The 18,344-nt window shown below is 38.4% G+C and overlaps 1 protein-coding gene across 3 annotated transcripts in view; it reads right to left on the reverse strand.

Annotated features, from left to right (window-relative positions):
• Sptssb (serine palmitoyltransferase small subunit B) overlaps positions 1 to 16,961 on the reverse strand; it is a 31,579-nt gene extending 14,618 nt beyond the window's left edge. Inside the window, exons 1-2 of one of the 3 annotated variants that reach the window (XM_021735240.3) lie at positions 16,001 to 16,961; positions 4,490 to 4,585 (exon numbers count right to left, since the gene is read on the reverse strand). The gene's annotated coding sequence lies outside the window, so the exon portion shown is untranslated. The remainder of the gene's footprint in view (positions 1 to 4,489; positions 4,586 to 16,000) is intronic. The other 2 variants (XM_078043598.1, XM_021735239.3) reach the window with 2 other exon arrangements.
• Between the last annotated feature and the right edge of the window lie 1,383 nt (positions 16,962 to 18,344).

An 18,344-nucleotide genomic window follows, 5' to 3' on the forward strand; every position in this document is an offset into this window, starting at 1 on the left:
ATATACTTAACACTCCTGAACTGTACACCTGGAGATGGTTAAGATGGCAAATTTTATGCTATATGTTTTTTTTAAATGTCAATGAATAAATCCTAACATCAAGAAGGCCAGAAATTTAAAAATAAACTTTAAAATAGTCTGAGCAACATTTCAAAAAAGGAGTCATGAACATTGAGAGTCTCAAGCTGAAGTGGAGCATTACGAGTTTAATGAAATCACGTGGATATGCCATCCACAGCTGACTAAACACTCCCAAAGTCTTCAAATAACAATGGCTGTCAAGTCCCAATTGGGGTTCCTTTCTTGGCTGTCAGAAGGTGAGGAAAACTCAAAACTGTAAAACTCTATAGAACCTTCTGAGAAGAGTTGACATGTTTACGTTTATTTTTGGCATAAGAGAAATTTTAGTAACTGTATCTCCTACAGTACTTGTGGGAATTGTACATCCTAAAATAGGATTCTCTGCTTTTGAAAAGTGGGTTCCTCAGATCTCAACACCTAGAGCACTTAATCTTTCAGCTCAAGCTATTGTCCATCCTACTATCCTCGCAAATCCCTCACCAGCTGAGTGTCAGGACACTTCTGCCCTTTTCTTCTCTTCCATTGCCATCAAACCCAGACTTACGTCAAGAACCCAGTTACTGTTTGTTTCCAAGGACTCTGTCTGTCTTAGTAGCTAGAAACTTGACCATGAAAAATAAAGCCTTTACCTCATCCTTACCAATCATTATTACACTTGAGGACTCTTCAGAAGCTGAACACTTATCCAAGGAACAATTTGAGGGTGAAGGTACATTATTGCAATAGTGATTTGTCAAGAGTATAGCCACTCAACACTAGTTCCAAGAGTTCTGCGAAAGGGAAACTGATTGTGTAGGTAGCTGGTCAGTTGAGACCTTTCTAGTATGATTTTCTATACTGATAGTGTGTTTTCTTTGGACATTTTTTTTTTTTTGGCAGAGGTAATACTGAATAGGTATGCTTATAAAACATTTTTTTTTTTAAATTTTTGCTTTCTGGTCTCTTCCCCCACCTCCCTCTTCCCCTGCTTCTTCTTTTGGCTTCTTTATTTCTTATTACACAGTCTGGAAAGCTTTGGAGAATGAGTTCAGCGATTTTCTTATTATGGTGGACAGCAACATTGAATTTTCATAGATTTGATTTTTGCGCCAGCAATGATACATCCTGCTGCCCTCACACTGCCCTTGGTGACCCAAGTTTGCATCTCAGTTGTTACTGCTTTTTAGAAAATAGAGTAATAAATGGAAAGCCAGGCTGACTCCAAAGGTCATGGTGATAGACACAGTGCTGTTGACAGTTTCTGGTTACATTGGTGACACTGGAGGTGAAGATGAGAAGGGAAAAAGTCAGGAGTTTATAGATTAGGCCAAAACATCTTGCTGCTTTTAGACAACAGAATTATTCTAATTAGATTTTTATAATTTTGTACTGAGAAGTGAGTTATTGAAAAGATATATATATATATATATATATATATATATATATATATATATATATATATATATATATATGTCTTGCTAACAATTTAGCCAAGTGTCTTTCTCTTTTTCCTGGGGAGAGCAGTGTGGACATATCAATGCAGCTTTACCCTCTTCCTTGAGTTCCCTATTTTCCTAGTGAAAAGGGGAAGGCTAGTGAGCTCAAGTGTTTTCTTTTTTAAAATAGTTAACAATTATTCATTTCCAAAGAACTCTGTTGATTCTCAGAGAAATGTGATGAAGGTTAAGGGCAACTGGGCATTTAAAAAATATATGTATTTTCAATGAACATATTTTGTAGGCACTTTAACTATAAGCCTACACTGTGTAAGAGGAAGCATTCTACTCTCTGAAGACATGTGGGTTTGATGTCAGGAAAAATACCAGAAGAATCTCTCCCAGATATAAACATATTTGGATTAAAGATATTGTAGTAGGGTGGATGGTGGCCACCAAAGAGATATGTCTATGTCCTGAAAGCAGCAAATGTGACTTTATGTAGAAGGAGGGTCTAAAAATGTAATTAAGGATCTTGATCAGAGTGTATCCTGGATTACCCAGGTTAGCTTTAAATCTAATGATGACCATCCTAGAAGAGACACAGAGAGACGGCCATGTGAAGACAGAGTCAGAGTCATGCCACCACAAGCCAAGGAACTAGTGAAGCTGCCATAAGCTGGCAAGGAAGAATTCTCCCAATGGCCTTTGGAGGAAGCACAACCCTGCCAACACCTTCATTTCAGGCTTCTGCTTCCAGAACTGTCACCTTGGAGTCCAGTGTGCAGGCTGTGCCTAGAGTCTTAAATTATGCCTATTTCAAAGGTGAAGGAATTAATGTCCAAGGTCTTGTGGTGGTCACATGGGAATTGGAAGAGAATCCTGCTGAGGGCTGGAGTGGTAGAGTGGTTGCATACTTGGGTACTGGGTCTTGTCTGGAGTTGAATGCCACCCTCTGTCCTTATAAACTGTGTTGCCCTTGCTAAGGTACCCAACTGCTCTTAACCTCAATTTCTTTAACTGGAAAACAGAAATGATAATAGAAATTTACATACACTTGCCGGGAAGATTAGAAAGGATAAAACATTTAGATTGGGTATGGTGGTGCATGCCTATAATCCCAGTTACTCAGGAAGCTGAGGTAGGAGGATTGTCAAGTTTGAGGCCAGCCTGGACAATTTAGCAAGACCCTGTCTCAAAAATACACAAATAAATAAATAAAGGCTGGTTTGAAGAGTTCAATCTCTAGTACCAACAACAACAACAACAACAACAACAAAAAGGAAGAGGTAAATGAATATTAGCTATTATGATTATCACCATCTTATATTGATATATGATTGCCAGATTAGGAAGACAAGACAAAGAATAAAAGAGAATGAGATCATTTTCTAAGGCAGAGCATGTGACCTTTATCACCTACTAAATCAGAAGCCAGGTTTGGAAAGATTATTCTTGAGAATGTTCAATTTGGGCATGGCTGCCAGAAGGGAGGACAGAGGCCTCAGCTACCTCTATAACCTCTGTTATTTGCTGAGCACCTCACATGTGCAACTAACTATTCTGAGCATTTTCAATGAACTACTTCATTTCAAAGATGAGGAAACTGAGGCATGAAACGTTTTGTGCCTTGCTTATTTTCAGAAGCCAAGTTGGAAACCACATTGGGAGACTATCTAGGATTCTCTTGCTCCAAAGTGTTCCTTCTGTCCCATCAACTATCCCCTAACAAATGCTAAGCATCCAACAAGTATTTTTTTTTGAATAGGCAAAATCAAGCTTCATTATCAATACCTTTATAGTAATACTGGAGTTCCTCATAACATTGTAAAATAAGGAAATGGAGATTTCAGCACCATAAATCTCCTGAAACATCATAGCAAAAAGGAAAGGTTTAGGGAACAACCATTTACAAGATAAATCTATTTCTCTTTGTCCACATTTTTACCCCTTTTCCACTAGCTGATAGGGTGCCCTTACTGTAGATGAAATAAGAGTGGGCAGACAGCTGCCAGGTGTGGTGGTGGTACACCCTGTAATCCCAAGTGACTATGGAGACTGAGGCAGGAGGAGTGTAAGATCAAGGCCAGTCCGGGCAATTCAGTGAGACCTCATCACAAAACAGAAAATAAAATTTAAAAAAAGGGCTGGGATGTACCTCTGTGGTAGAGCACCTCTGTGTTCAATTCCCAGTATCACATAAAAATATTAATAATAATAAAGAAAAGTGGGCAGGCAGCTAGTGAGCTAGTGGTAGTCTAGGTTTCTTATCATTCTACTTCTTGTTCTTTCTAAAGAATTAGAATAAACAAAACAAAAAAAAACTAGAAAGAAAATAAAATGTCCTGATATGAACACTGACCATCCTTACTGTTTTAGTTAACATTTTTGCAAGACAAGGCATTCATTTTACTGTACTTTTCTCTCAAATTGTCCTACTTAGTTAATTAAATGCTTATTTAAACACATATTCTTCTCTGGTACCAAAGGCCTTCCAGGATAAGAAGCTGTTCCATCTAAATAAAAGATGAAGGATGTCGAAACAAGAGCAGTCTTTAAAAGCAGACCCATAAATAAGGCAGTAGCTGGTGCTATGTGATTCTTGCCTTGGCACTTGTGCTGGGATTGGCTTCTAGATCAAGGGATTCTTCACCCAAGGCCAAGGACTTGGTTGGGGGAGGGTGGCATGTATGAAACCCCAGCAATTTATACAAAGTTTGCAAAGATGAACATTTTTTCTGCATGTTTCAGAGGACACTTTGAAATTCATGTCTGTAAGCTGAGAACCAGTATTTTGAAACCTTGTACTAAAGCTGATCGCCACATTTTGCTCCTTTATATCATCTTCAGTGCCAATATAATGCCCAGTATATTACACATGTTTGTTGGTAGCTTACAAGAGAACTGGAAGCTTCATCTTGTTAAAAATGTCATTTCATAGTCAAAAGGGTCGGATTTCTAAAAGCGAGATTCCATGATATAGAGGAGTTTACCTTCTCAGGAGCAGCCAGGTCTGGTTCTCAGCTTTTCTCCTCTTTGGATTGATCCTGTGAAGGTTACTTCTCCTCTCTGGGTTACTGTTTCTTCATCTGCGAAATAAAGATTTTAGAAAAATAAAGATGCCTTCAAACTTTAAAAACAATTCTGTTCCATGTAAAATATCATTAAACCATTGGGCCAGATAAACTCCCATAAGAGTCTAGAATGTATTATAAAAAAAAAAAAAGAGATAAGCTGGCCTTACTTTAAAAATCATTTTTAGAGAAGTCGCAGTTAAGGACATGGCATTGGCTGGTGATTTCCCAGTTGTAGTCTGAGAAGTATAAGATGTCAAAGGTTCCAGGGTTGAAGGGAGGCCCAAGGGAGGCCTACAAGAGAGAGTCTGTAAATACCCTCTCCCTACTTCTGTCAGGACCGCCTGCTTTCTTACTCTGCATAGTGCATTTGGCTTCTGGGTTTATTTGTAGAAAATATTTCTTGATTTTAATTGTCTATATTAATGTCATGGGACAAAAGAAGGAAAAAGAGAACTGGGTGTGATGGTGCACACCTGTAATCCTAGCAGTTTGGGAAGCTGAGGCAAGAGGATTGCAAGGTCAAAGCCAGCCTCAGCAATTTATCGAGGCCCTAAACAGGTTAGAGAGACCCTGCCTCAGAATTAAAAAAAAAAAAAAAATTAAAAAAATATAAAAGGCTGGGGATGTGGCTCAATGGTTAAGCACCTCTGGGTTCAACCCTCAGTACTGGGAAAAAAAAAAAGACAAAAGCGATTAGGTAAATTTTTGCATTTAAAAATCGGTCCTTGGGGACTGGGGGCATAGCTCAGTGGTAGTATATGTGCAAAGGCCCTGTGTGCAATCCCCAGCATCAAAAATAAATAAGAAAAAATTAATAAAAATCTCTTTGAAAACTCACTGGAAACAGAAGCCCTAAGTCTTGTTTCCTATTTGGTCATTTATTAGCTCTTTCACATCAGGCAGGTCATATAGTTTTTTTTTTTTTTTTTTTAGTCTTCCTCTTCACATGTAGTACAATAATTGCATTGGTAATTGAGATAATTAAAAGAGATAACATTAGGGAAAGTGTTTTGTAATTGACGAGGCACCATAAAGATGGTTAATGATTCTTCAATAGTGTGCCCAGGGCTTGACATTTTTCTTAACCATTATAGCAATTTTTTTCCCCACTTGAATTAAGTCATAGAGAGCATGGATGATCAAATTTGCAGATGACTTCAGGTTATGGGACAGAAGTATCAGAGACAGAAGTCTGCAGTGTTCAAGAATATCTAAGGGTAAAACTTGGAGAAAAAGAAAAGGTCTTGTTCTTTAGTCCAAAAAATTAATTGCTCAAGACTAAGATGGGGGGGGAAATTTGGCTTCAGCAGTTCAAGTAAAAAAAAAAAAAGATAAGGAATTTTTCTGGAATTCAAGTTTATGATGAGCCAATAGTCTTGTGATATGATTGATAAGTAAATAAATAGGTGATTCAATAAGCTTGGAGAAGGTCTAGAAGGTTTCATATGGGAAGCTTTGAGACAATTTCAGAGGAGGAACCTGTCATAGAGGACTTAAAAGACCTAATGTTCTCAAATGAAGTTACAGACTCTCATGTTGGAGAAGGTTTAGAGTTCGTTCATTGTCATCAGATGTGAATCTCAGAAAAAAATTAGACAATAATTGTTGCCTATAGAAGAATCAGGGTGTAACTCAGTGGTAGCATGCTTGTCTGGCATGGGCCAGGCCCTGGGCTCAATCCCTAACCCCATTAAATAAATAAATAATAAAGGAATGGGTTTTATGGAGAGACACTGAAAGCTTCATTAGGAAAATAGTTCAAATAGAGACTAGATAAGGCTTTCTGCGGCTTGCCATGAATCAGGAGGAAGATTTTTAAAATTTTTTCACCAACTTCAAGATCATATTTCTACAGTAAAATTAAGTGTCTCATGGGAAGGATAGTTCAATTTATTAAAAGCCTTACTAAAAGGGTGTGGATTTTGAAATTGGCAAGCTGAAACTTGCTCTTGTGTGATTTTTCAAGATGCTATCTAGCCTTTCTGAACATCATCAGTTATGTCATCAGTAACCTGGAGGTGACTCATTGTCTCTGCACTGTTGTAAAGAGGAAGCCATACAACATTGGCAAAGGATGTTTAATTGTGCCTGATCTAGGTAAGGACTCAGAGATAGTAATTTTTTTATCCCAATTATTGTTTCTCCTATTTTTTTTTCATGTATTTTATTTCCTCCCCACCCCTGATAAGAGATTCTCAATAGGTGACTATTGAACCCCTCAGAGACATGATGTAAGTGAGTAAAGTGGTGTCATTTTCATGAGTCTGGAAGGAGCAATTTACCTGGAAGAAGTTAGTAGGTCAGATGGTACAGAATCTTGTTTCATGTCTGCACCATGTTTGTTTCCTCCTAAATGGAGGGAACCTGTAGAACAACCTTTTTTTTTTTTTTTTGGTTTTAAATTATAACCTGATTTTCCTGCCCATCAAACTAGAACTGGGCCAACCTGTTTGATTCTCTTCTTAGTTCAGAATTTTAGGCAATAAAATACCCTATTAAAATGTTAAAGCCCAATTTCACAATTGTGTAGCAGATGTGGTATCCGTAGTCTTCAAAAGAGGGAGAAGGGGAGGTAATTGGAGTACTGTGGTGAGAAATGTCTTCTTTATAGGCCTCTTTTTTCTGGCCCTAAGTTAGTAAAATTATTCTTCAATAATGAGTTAATAAAGGAACAGCAGTTTGCTATTCTTGGGAGAATAGGATCCTATTCTCTCAAGCGTCCTGCCCAATATTAAATGAGACTATCCTACCCTAGATACACTGTGTGAGAGTTAGCGTGCCACTCTCCCCACCGACCCCTTGGTAGTCCTTTGGTAAAAAGTTCACATCAAATTTCATAAGTTTTTCACTCTGTCGCTTAACTACTTTGTTTTTTTCTAAAAATCAAATTTGTACTCCACAGCATTAACTACTCTAAATGAAGACTCTTCCCCTAAACCCAGACATATTAGAATTTTAAAATAATTCTAAAAACAAGAAACATACTAGAAACCATAACTAATCAAAATTGATAAACATTAGAGTTGAGATGATCATTCCAATGCTTAACTTTTAAGCATTGCCTTATTATGATCAAAGATAACTATATGAATAGGTTCTAAGACCAGTTGGTAAATAATTTATTTAAAGTATTATAAGAGAAACTAGGGATATTTAACATATATTATTACAAATTCCATGAAAAATAAGTAAGCATTTTTCAAAGCATATAATTTAGTGATGAGTATTGATAATATGTGTGATTATTGGATGTAGAGATTGGGTCATGTTTTTTTATAAGGAGTTATTGAATTTTCTATTATACTGTATGGTACTAATAGTAATATATACAAATATTTATTTACCTCTCAGTATTGTTTATATACATACATGCAGATATATGTACATATATACATACATATATACATACATGCACTAGGGTGCTATATAAATTTTTATTTTAAAGGAACAGAATTAATTTATTTTATAGTTTTTAAATAATAAATCACGGGCTGGGGATGTGGCTCAAGGGGTAGCGTGCTCGCCTGGCATGCGTGTGGCCCAGGTTCGATCCTCAGCACCACATACCAACAAAGATGTTGTGTCCACTGAAAACTAAAAAATAAACATTAAAAAATTTCTAAAAAAAAAATAATAATAAATCAGTCAAGTATGTTTCTTGGAGTTTATAACTGCTAAATACTAGATAAAAAGGCTTTTATTTATTTATAAATTTATAGTTGTAAGCAATATGCTTAGCTTAAGAGCTTTTAGGAGAGAACAAATGTGAAATTTTTAGGAAAAAACACTTCTTTATCATTTAACCTTACTAAAGAGATATAAGTCTTCATTATGTGACAAATAATACTTCTCCCTCAACAGTAATACTTTAAAAAATTACTCTATTTAATAAGGCTTTCATAACTGACAAATATTAAATTTTATATATAAATTTAATATTAGTGAAGGTAGGTAAAATAAAGATAGTAGCTAAGTTGGAAGAGTTTGTTGACAACTTTAGGAGAAATATTGTTGCTATACAAATAGTCTTTGGTTTTAAGCAAAAGGGAGAATGTGCTTCCTTATTAATGTTCTTGACCACTGTTGAAACCATATTTGCTGTGATGAAAATAAAATATCTCCCTGAAATGTCCCATAAAAACTTATAAAATAATAATATAAAAAATAGACATCCATGATTTTACTATCTTAAAAAATGTGTATGTATAATTGGCATTTTGGATTTTTCTTTGCATTTTTAAACATTTGATTATAATCATAGTATGTGTTTAATTCTGTATTCTGATCTTTAAAAAATAATTGTTATTACATAGTTTTTTAAAATCACCTTTCTAATGACTGCATTAGCCTAATTTTAAGTTACCAAGATTTATTCAATGCTTACCACAAATATTTGTTGAGCTGCACCATGCTAGGCACTGACAAACACCTATGCAGACTGTGGGAGAATGTATGTGTATGAAAAATTGAAATCTTGGTACTATTGTTACCCTAGAATCGAGCACTTAGGTGTGTTGTTCAGTTGGTTGCTAATTATCAGCTGAGGCAGGTAAGGGAATATTTCTATGTATTTCTGTAGATACTATGCCAGGTTTAAATCTATTAAAGTTAAAAAAGCTTTTTTAAAATTTTCTCTCCAAACAGATATATAGTGGTCAAGTCCTAGCGATAACAACAGAAAATTTTGAGACAAAAGAAAATTTCTTCCTAGTCAATCAGAAGAGCTTCCATTTATTGTGGACCTGGGCTTGTGTGCCAGGATCCATTCTGGATCCTGACACACTTTCTGTCATGTCTGATTGCTGCCAACTTGAGCTCCCAGAGCCATCAGAGGCTTCATTCTGAGTAATTAATAATTATTATTATTATTATTATTATTATTATTATTATTATTATTTTTAGTAAGACATTCCCTATAGCATACCTTTAGTTAGGGAGGAACCCAAGGGTATTGTCTCTGACAGAAGTATAGGGAAGCATTAAAGGTACTAGATTTTCATAGGTTTTCATATGACCACAGGTTAGCTTTTCGTGTCATTTAGAAGGTAATAGATGGGTCTATATAAGGAGTCACATGATAATTCTGACTAAAGGTCTTACACAGAGAAGATTATTAGATTTTCAAAAGAAGCAAGAAGGCAATTCAATACCTTTAGTTTTAGATAAGTCTCAATTTCAAATAGGTTTTGTTTTCCCTTCACTTTCTTCTACATCAGTGAACATTCATTCACTGACGCTTATTGGGCATGACATTCTGTGAGGCACAGTGAGTATGTTCCAGAACTTAAGCACGGTGCTTAGTATATCCATGGGGGCAGGGGATAGATGTGAGAGAAATCAGGGTTTTATTGCCCCAGAAAAGTTGCTTTGGACATATCATCTTGAGTTTTTTCCTTCCCTTTTCTTGTCCTTTTAATTTTCTTGTTCAATATGCTGCTTTTATTTTTTCCCCAAATTTCTTTTAATCTTTTCACAGATCTTGAACCCAATATGATGACTTTAGCTTAGAATTACTGACATCCCTTTGATCTTATAATGGAGCTGAAAGAGCTGAGATGCAATACTTGAATAGCAAATTGTCACCCTGGAAGTTGTTATTCTATACTAATAATAGTGTAGATATTTATTGAGCAATTTATGTTCCAGAACTTTGCAAGGCACTTTGTAGGTATTTCCTCATGTAGTCCACTTAAAAGAAGGATCATTTCCATACCTATTTTTATCAATAAAGAAACTGAGGCATTGGGAAATTTTTTTAAATGCCCCAAAGTTTCATAATAAATATAGAGCATACATCGTTAACAATCTGCCAGGCTGCTTTTCTCTGCAAAGAATTCTGACCACAATCTGGCAGATCATCCATCTGTCTGTCCATCGGTTTATCTTTTCATCTTTCCATCCATCCATCCATCTATCCATCATCCATCCATCCATCCAGATACCTGGACATCTAGCTATTCAATCAAGTATTTAGCAAGGATGATTGGAGGGATATAAATTTTAGTAAAACAGACCATCACTGTCCTTGGGCCACTTTCTAGAGGAGAAAGGATAATTAAGTGGGCATCCCTGTATAGTTAGTGCCATGACAGGGAATTTCTGGGTACTCTGAGGGCATAGAAGAAGGCTTGTATAGAAGAAGGAGGTGTCAGGACCAGGATAGCAGGTTAGAAAGTTTTTACTCATCCCCATCTTCTTCAGCTATTTTGTAGCAAAGGCATATTATGTAACCTCTTAAAAAAAAAGTATTTGGAACTCAGTCTTCTTTTGTCTTGTTCCCCTGGTGTCTGGCACATAGCTGCTTATTTAAAATTTGTTGAATAAATGAATGAGAATCCTACTGCTCCACTGTAATAGTGGGTCTTTTGACTTCTTCTATTTTTGCTCTGTACATTCTTAAGCACTTACTTCTCTTCCAGCCTTGAAATGAATACTCCCTTTGGAGGAGTATTAAAACCTAGTCCCTGCTCCTTTTAAGCCATTATCTAAAAAACTGTATTCCAGGAAAGCGGCCACACCCATTATATTTTACTAGGACAAGGCCTCGTTGGGTACCTTTTGAATCAGGTGCCGAGTAGAAACTCTGGGGCCATCTGGTGAAGTGGAGAATCTCTCTGGTTGCTTTTCTCCCTCATCCCCCACTCCATTTGTTCTGCTCACTCTGTAGTTTTGAAAGATTTGTTCTCCTTTCACCTTTCCCACATGGTTCTTACATTTTTCTTCTCAATTTCTTTCTCATTCTCACTCTTCAAAAGATGTTAGCTTTGGAGAATCAGATTTTAATTGTTTACACACAATCCCTTGGAAGACTCCAAGAATCCATGGAAAAGTTGGAGAAAAAGGCCAAAAGGAAACTGAAAGCCCAGACTGATTTCCCTGAGTGAGAATATTTGTTCTCATGAGGTAGTCTTTTATTTAGGTTATAATTCTTCAGAGCAGGTGTTAGGTAGGCTAGGGCTTCCTTGTGTCTGCTTGGAATGTTTTGGAGATAACATCATGTTTTACTTAATGAAACCATGGAATATCTAGGGAGAAAAATAATGCTGGAAGTTGAAGCCAATGGGAAGGGAACTTCCACTGAAGCTTTGGGGGAAGACAGAAGTTCATTTGGAAGTGGCAATCCTTGTCGCCTGAGACACAGAGGCCAGGTTTGTGCATGATCTTCACATTAGATTATTATAGAATCTTATTTCCTAGCCTGATTCCACAGTTCAAAATTGTGCCTCATTCTCTTTTCTCTTTTATTGGTTCCAGAGTTCTTATTTCTTTCTCATATACTTATATTCACTCAATATTATTATTGTTATTGATGTCTGAAGCCCCTGCTCTCGTTTAAGTCCCTTCAAGTAAGGAGTTTTTGTCTGTTATATGTATATTACATACCCAGGGCCTAAAACTATCCTGGTGCAGTGTAGATAAGCAATAAATATTTGTTAAATAAATAAATTATTATTAATCCCCACGATGAAGGCAATATCAGCATGGTACACTCTTCAGAGCATAGGTATAGAAGGATAAGCCTGAGCTGGTGAGAATGGAAAACCCTTGACGTTTCCTGAAGTAGGTAGACTGAATCCCTAAAGCTAAGGGCATGGTTTGATTCAGTTTACTCCTAACTATTCTGCAAACATGCTTCCCACCTCCGTGGGACTCTGAGGCATACTGACTTTATACTGCTATTTCTGAACAAAGCCTTACCATCCAATTTGATGATTTTTAATGCAGGATCAGGAAGCTTGGGGAAACTCAAAACATAAGGGATGTACAGAAGAATGAATTAATTATTTAGAGGCTTCCCCTGTATTTGAGATTGTCATGATCACAGCAGATACTTTCCAGCAGGGACATGGCAGAGTGGATGCTCCCCTGGCTCTTCCAAGATTCCAGCTTTCAAGATCAATCTAGTGTAAGCAAAACTGGGCTCATTCGCATGGAAGATAAGTTCACTTTTTGCTGAGATTCAGGTAACTCCCTCTCTCACACAACACAACATGGGCCATAACAAACTCAACAATAGACTTAAAGAACTGATAAAGGACTAGAGTTTTCTAAAAGCAGGAGGAGCAACTGGCTTCACAGGTCCTAAATTAATATAATGAATGGGTGAGTCCAAAAAGATTTGACATTGCAAGCAAATTCTCTATAGGAATAAATTAATGACATCTGACTTATTTCCAAATAGAAGAAAGCTTGGGCAGGTGTGTAAACATAAGCAAATCATATAGCTATGCAACACCTGTGCTACTTTTAATTATTTCATATATTTTAATGTGGCCCTTTGGGGGGAAAGAAATCCTCAAGTAACCTATTGGTCTAGTAGTGCACAAAGATTTATGAACTTCAAGTTTAAACTATTGGTCTAGTAGTACACACAGATTTATGAACTTCAAGTTATAAACTTATTTGTTCTTTTAATTTCCTGGACAAATTTTTAAAACTGCTTTATTGAGATATAATTTACCTAAACTCAATGGTTTTTAGTAGTATGGCATTCACAATTACACAAACCATCACCATAGTCGATTTCAGATCATTTGTATCATCCCCCAAACATCCCCTGTACCCTTTAGTAGTCACTTCCCATTCTCCCCAACACTGGAGTGGGAGGAATCAAAACCACAATGAAATACCATTTTGAAGTGGTAAAAGTGGTATTTCATTGTGGTTTTGATTTTCTTTGGATTTCTCCCCCACTGGAGTGGGAGGAATCCCACTCTAGCCCTCAGCAATAAGTAATCTACTTTTTATCTCTATAGATTTACTGAGTTTGAATGTGTTATGTAAATTAAATATACAATATGTGATCTTCCTTCACTTAGCATAATCTTTTCACTATTTATCCATGCAGCAGCATGAATCAGCTACATCTTTTTTATTGCTGAATAATATTCCATCGTTCCATTCCATACCATATTTCATTTATCTATTCATCACTCATTGGATGCTAGATGTGTTTCCACTTTCTGTCCTACTATGAACAATGCTGATGTGAGCATTTGTGTACTAGTAATTCTTGTATGGATACAAATTTTCAGTTCTCTTGCATATATGCTGGGGAGAGGAATTGCTGTGTTATTTGATAAATCTATGTGCAACTTTTTGAGGAACTACTGAACTATCTTCCACAGAAACTGTCATTTTACATTCCCACCAGCAATATATGACAGTTCATTTTCTTTACATTTTTTTTAATTTTTATTTCCCCCCCCTTGTACAAGGGGTTGAACCCATGCCCCTGTATATACTGGGCATGTGGTCTACCTTTGAGCTATATTCCTAGCCCCAATTTCTCTAGCACTTTCTTTTACATATCTTTTTGATTATAACCATTCTGTTTGGTGTGAAGTGGTATTTAGTTGTGGTTTTGATTTTTATTTTCCTAACAACTAATGATAGTAAGGACCTTTTCATAAATTTATTGGCCATTTGTATATCTTCTTTAGGGAAATGTTGATTTGAATCCTTCACCCATTTTAAAATGGGTTATTTGCCTTTCTGTTGTTGAGTTCTTTGTCTTCTGCTGTAAGAGTGGGGTGGGAAGAAAGAAAGTCTCAAACTTCTTAGTTGGTCTTGCCTGAAATAAATATTGTGCAACACAACTGCCGAGAGGAATGCATATGGCCTGCTTCTCCTTGGGATGTACTGCAGCTCTAGGCTTGGTTCTAGGTTGTGAGAGAGCCCTGTGTTCTTGGCTGTACCTACCAGAGTAAAGCACCATCCAGCCAGGGTGGAGCACCTTCAAACCCAGCTGGAGGAGGTTAGGGAAATGGGCTGACAATGGGCTCTGCTTCAGATGTTATAAATGCTTGTCTTTCTTACTGAAATGCTAGAGATTGTCTTGAATGGTTATTTCTTTATTTTCTATTTTCCCTCAGGCTAATAATGCTGAGATAATTTTTATCAGTTATTTTATAAGGAGTGGGTTCACATAGCTTTTCACACCACTATTCTGGAGATTGAGTCTCATTTGGATTCTTTTAAATGAAGATTCTGCTTCTTGTATACCTGGTGATCAAACAGATATAGTAGAAACAAAATTTGCTATAGAATGATAAAGGACAGTTTTTATAAAATTTTTGCAAATTTATAAATAGCAGATTAGGAAAACCTATGGAAGTTGAGGACGTGTTGACTTTCAGCTTCATATCCACTAAAGTTTTAAACTGTCTATGCATTTGGCTTGACAAACCATTCTTAATTTGTGGTTATTGAATAGTTGTAGAGAAATATTTGAATAAGGAGACCATATGCATTTCATACTAAAGTTTGTTGGTGGTGGTCTAATGATCTACGTACAAAGTCATCATGGCTGTTGAAAGTCATGAACATGAAAGTTATCTTCACAAGCATAGGAATAAATTAATGCATAAATTAAGTCATTAAAACTTCAAGATTGGGCTGGAGTTGTGGCTCAGATGTAGAGCTCTCACCTAGCATGTGTGAGGTGCTGGGTTAGATCCTCAGCACCACATAAAAACAAATAAATAAAATAAAAGTATTGTGTCTACCTACAACTTAAAAAATATATATATTTTTAAAAATTCAAGATTCATATAAAAATTTTAAAAACTCACAAAAATATCATGCATTTCTTAATTCTTGTTTAATTTAAAATAACTACTGCACCATAAAGTCTTTTATAAAACTGACCTTCCTCACTTCCCTGATGCATTTATTTGGACTTTGGAGACGAAGATGTAGATGTTACATTTAACAGTTTCTCAAATGCTTTCTTTGAGCATGGACTGGGCTCATCTGTGAATTGACAACCAGTTGAATGCCAGTTTAGTTGAAACCAGTCTAGAAACTTGTTCATATTTAAAACTCTTCTCTGTCTAGCCTCAACCCCTTTTCCCACCCTAAGGCAAAGTTAACCATATAGTTCTTCCTGGGCTTTGAAGTTTGTTTACTTATGAATGCTTACTTATGCATCTTTGAAACAATATAATACTGCTTGAAAATCATAAGAAAATTGTTAAAATGCATTCCTTCTTGGAAATTCTTCACCATTTGACAGTTGACTTGTTTGTGCTATTGCCTACTGGCAAAAAAAAAAAAAAGTAGTATATAAGAGCATGAAACTAGAAAGATGAATATTTAAGAAGGAAACTGCACATCTCAAAGATATTTCCCTGAATCGTTACTAATGAATCAGGCAAAGATAAATAATGAAAACCATTTTATTTTGGCTGGGAAAGTTTCAATATTAAAGTTTAGCTTCTGTTGGGTGACACATCTTAGTTGCCAACATAGTGAAAGGCAAGTGGAAAAACCCATTCGATTCTTAAAATCGTAACGATGTTAAATGATAAACTGATAAACTGCATTAAAACTCACTATTACGTCCCCGCTCCCCGCAATAAAGACAGAAATTCTATCCTACTAACTACTTTCCAGTCCAAGTAGGTATTTTGGAAGATGGCTTACCTCCCAGTCCCCAGTCGGGTGTACCTCCCTGCGGCTTTAGGTGAGCTCGGATGCTTTGGCTCCTCCCCAGCTGCTGCGAGCTTCCCTCTGCGGGGCGCCGCGGAGGCTCCAGGAGTTAGGTGTTCAGCCCCGCCCTCTGCACTATTGCTAAAACTCCAATTCTGCCAGACTGATTCCGGTGATTAATTATTGACAAAAGGAAAACACTCTTACGCAAACTTAGGTCCAACCGCTCGGCTCCCAGCGACTCCTTCCAGAAGAGAATGCCGGTTGCACCACTCCCCTCCCCCCCTTGCTCTATGGTCCCAACTTCCCAAACGCTGCCACTCTGTCCTGGGAGATGAGGTTCGTCCTCGGAGGAATGCAACCCAGAGACTTCTACATTTTATAATTTGGTTTTCTGTAGCTCTTTCGCACTTCTCCCGGGACTAGCCTCTCCGGAGAGGGCGCTTTCCCAGCGCAAGGGAAACCCGGGCTCCGAGAGCAACAGAGGAGGCTAAGGCGTCGCTGTCACCTCCCGGCTGCTGCAGTAAAACCCCGAGCTGAGGCAGGGATGGGGAGGAGGGGATTGGGAGGCGCCCTCCCCCTCGCTCGGTCTGGGAGCCCCGACACTACCAAGGGGGCACGTCCTTCGGTGGTGGTGGTGGTGGGGTGGTGATGGTGGTGGAGAAGGGGTGGGGAGTGATGGGGATGAGGAGGAGGAGGAAGATAAACGGGAGGTGCAAAGGTGAGAGCTCTGGGGCTTTTTAACCTAAGGCCACGTTAAATCCTTCTGGGAAAAGCCTGCGCCCCGCATCCACCCGTCTGCAGACTTCGACAGGAGGTCGAAGAACCCCGGGTATCCGTTCAGCAGGACTGCGGTCTGAAACTCCGCATCAGGCTGTGAAGTGAGCCCAGGACTTGGGCCGGGGAAGCAGTAGGCATCCCATTGCATCTGTTTGTCAAAACCGAGAAAAAGAGAACCCTTTTAGAATTGGCAGCTAATTTTGGTGCCTTTGAACTGGCAAAACGCCTCTCCCCGCCCCACTCGCTCCATCCTGCCACCTTCCCCCAGGTGGCTGGGAGGTTAATGGTTGAAAAGCTCCCCCCCCCCCCCCCCCCGCCTCCAACCTCCCCGGGGGAAATGGAAGGATCGTGCCTGGGGAACTTGTGTGTGCTCACTCACAAGTGCAGAGAATTAATTTGGGCCTGACTGCGGCAGGAGGGCAAATTGAGAAAGAGGGCCCGGAGCTGCGGGGTGGTGCAGAGACGCTTGGCGCCAGCTCCCGCGGCTCCCGGGGCTGGCATGCTCTGAGCTTAGCTGGGCGCTCAATTATCTTCCCAAGGGGTCGCGGAACCCGGGAGGAGCATCTTCCCTGGAAATCCGCATCCAGAACACCATCGATTCCTTCTCTACCGAGGGCAATGCTTAAATTTGACCCCGCGGCTGCCTCCTACGGGCTCAGAGGAGGTGGAGGCTCCTCATCCTATATTTCTGGGGCCGAAATTCTTTCTGTCCAAGGCCTAGAGGGGTCTGGGGGCGAAAGCCTCCTTTGATTAATGAGCATTTGGGTAGCATCTGCCATTCAGCCTCCACTGCTGAAGGAGGAGGCATTGCACATGCTCCGCCGGGGCTGATTGTGATGAAGCGCGAATTTGAGCTGCTGGCAGTTTTTTTGCTGGTTCTCAGAATACACTTTCATCAGGTTCCAAGCTGCCAGTGCTACGAAGAGGGAGGCTCACGGTATTGGATGGTGGTGTTCCAGTGCTGGAGGGAGGGTGTTCCCAAAGGGAGCTGAAGGTGGTTGGAGCAGGGAACGGAGCCAAAAGAAAGAGCACCTGCTTGGAGCCTGGGTTAGCCATTTTACATAATTATCGTTTTTCTTCAGCTCCTATGTATGTTAGCAACCACTGCTCCTTTTTTTAAAAAATTTATTTCTTTATCACTTTATGTTGGCCACATTCCTTATCTCTTGGCTTCCCCGACACACCTTGGAATGTTGGCAGAGCAGATATGACTACCCAGGGCATTTGATAGAGGAGGAAATAGAAACACTGAAAAACGACTTGCCTAGGGTCACCAAGCCCATCTGTGGTAAGGCCAATACAATTTATACTAGTTTCTAGATCTTATTATTCAATATCTAGTTTCTCCACTGGATTATGACATATACCCCACCCCCAACTGTGATTGTACATCTGTGGAATGCACTAATCAGAAGTAGATCTTCCTGCTAAAGGTTTGTGAAATGGGTAGGAGATCTTGCAACAACTCTAACTAGAGGTTGGAGGAAACTGTATTTCGACGATTCAACATAACCTTAAGTAGCATATATGAGATTTAAAAACACATAGGCATACCTTT

Source organism: Ictidomys tridecemlineatus, chromosome 3 (genome assembly GCF_052094955.1).
Source record: "Ictidomys tridecemlineatus isolate mIctTri1 chromosome 3, mIctTri1.hap1, whole genome shotgun sequence".
Lineage (NCBI taxonomy): Eukaryota > Metazoa > Chordata > Mammalia > Rodentia > Sciuridae > Ictidomys > Ictidomys tridecemlineatus.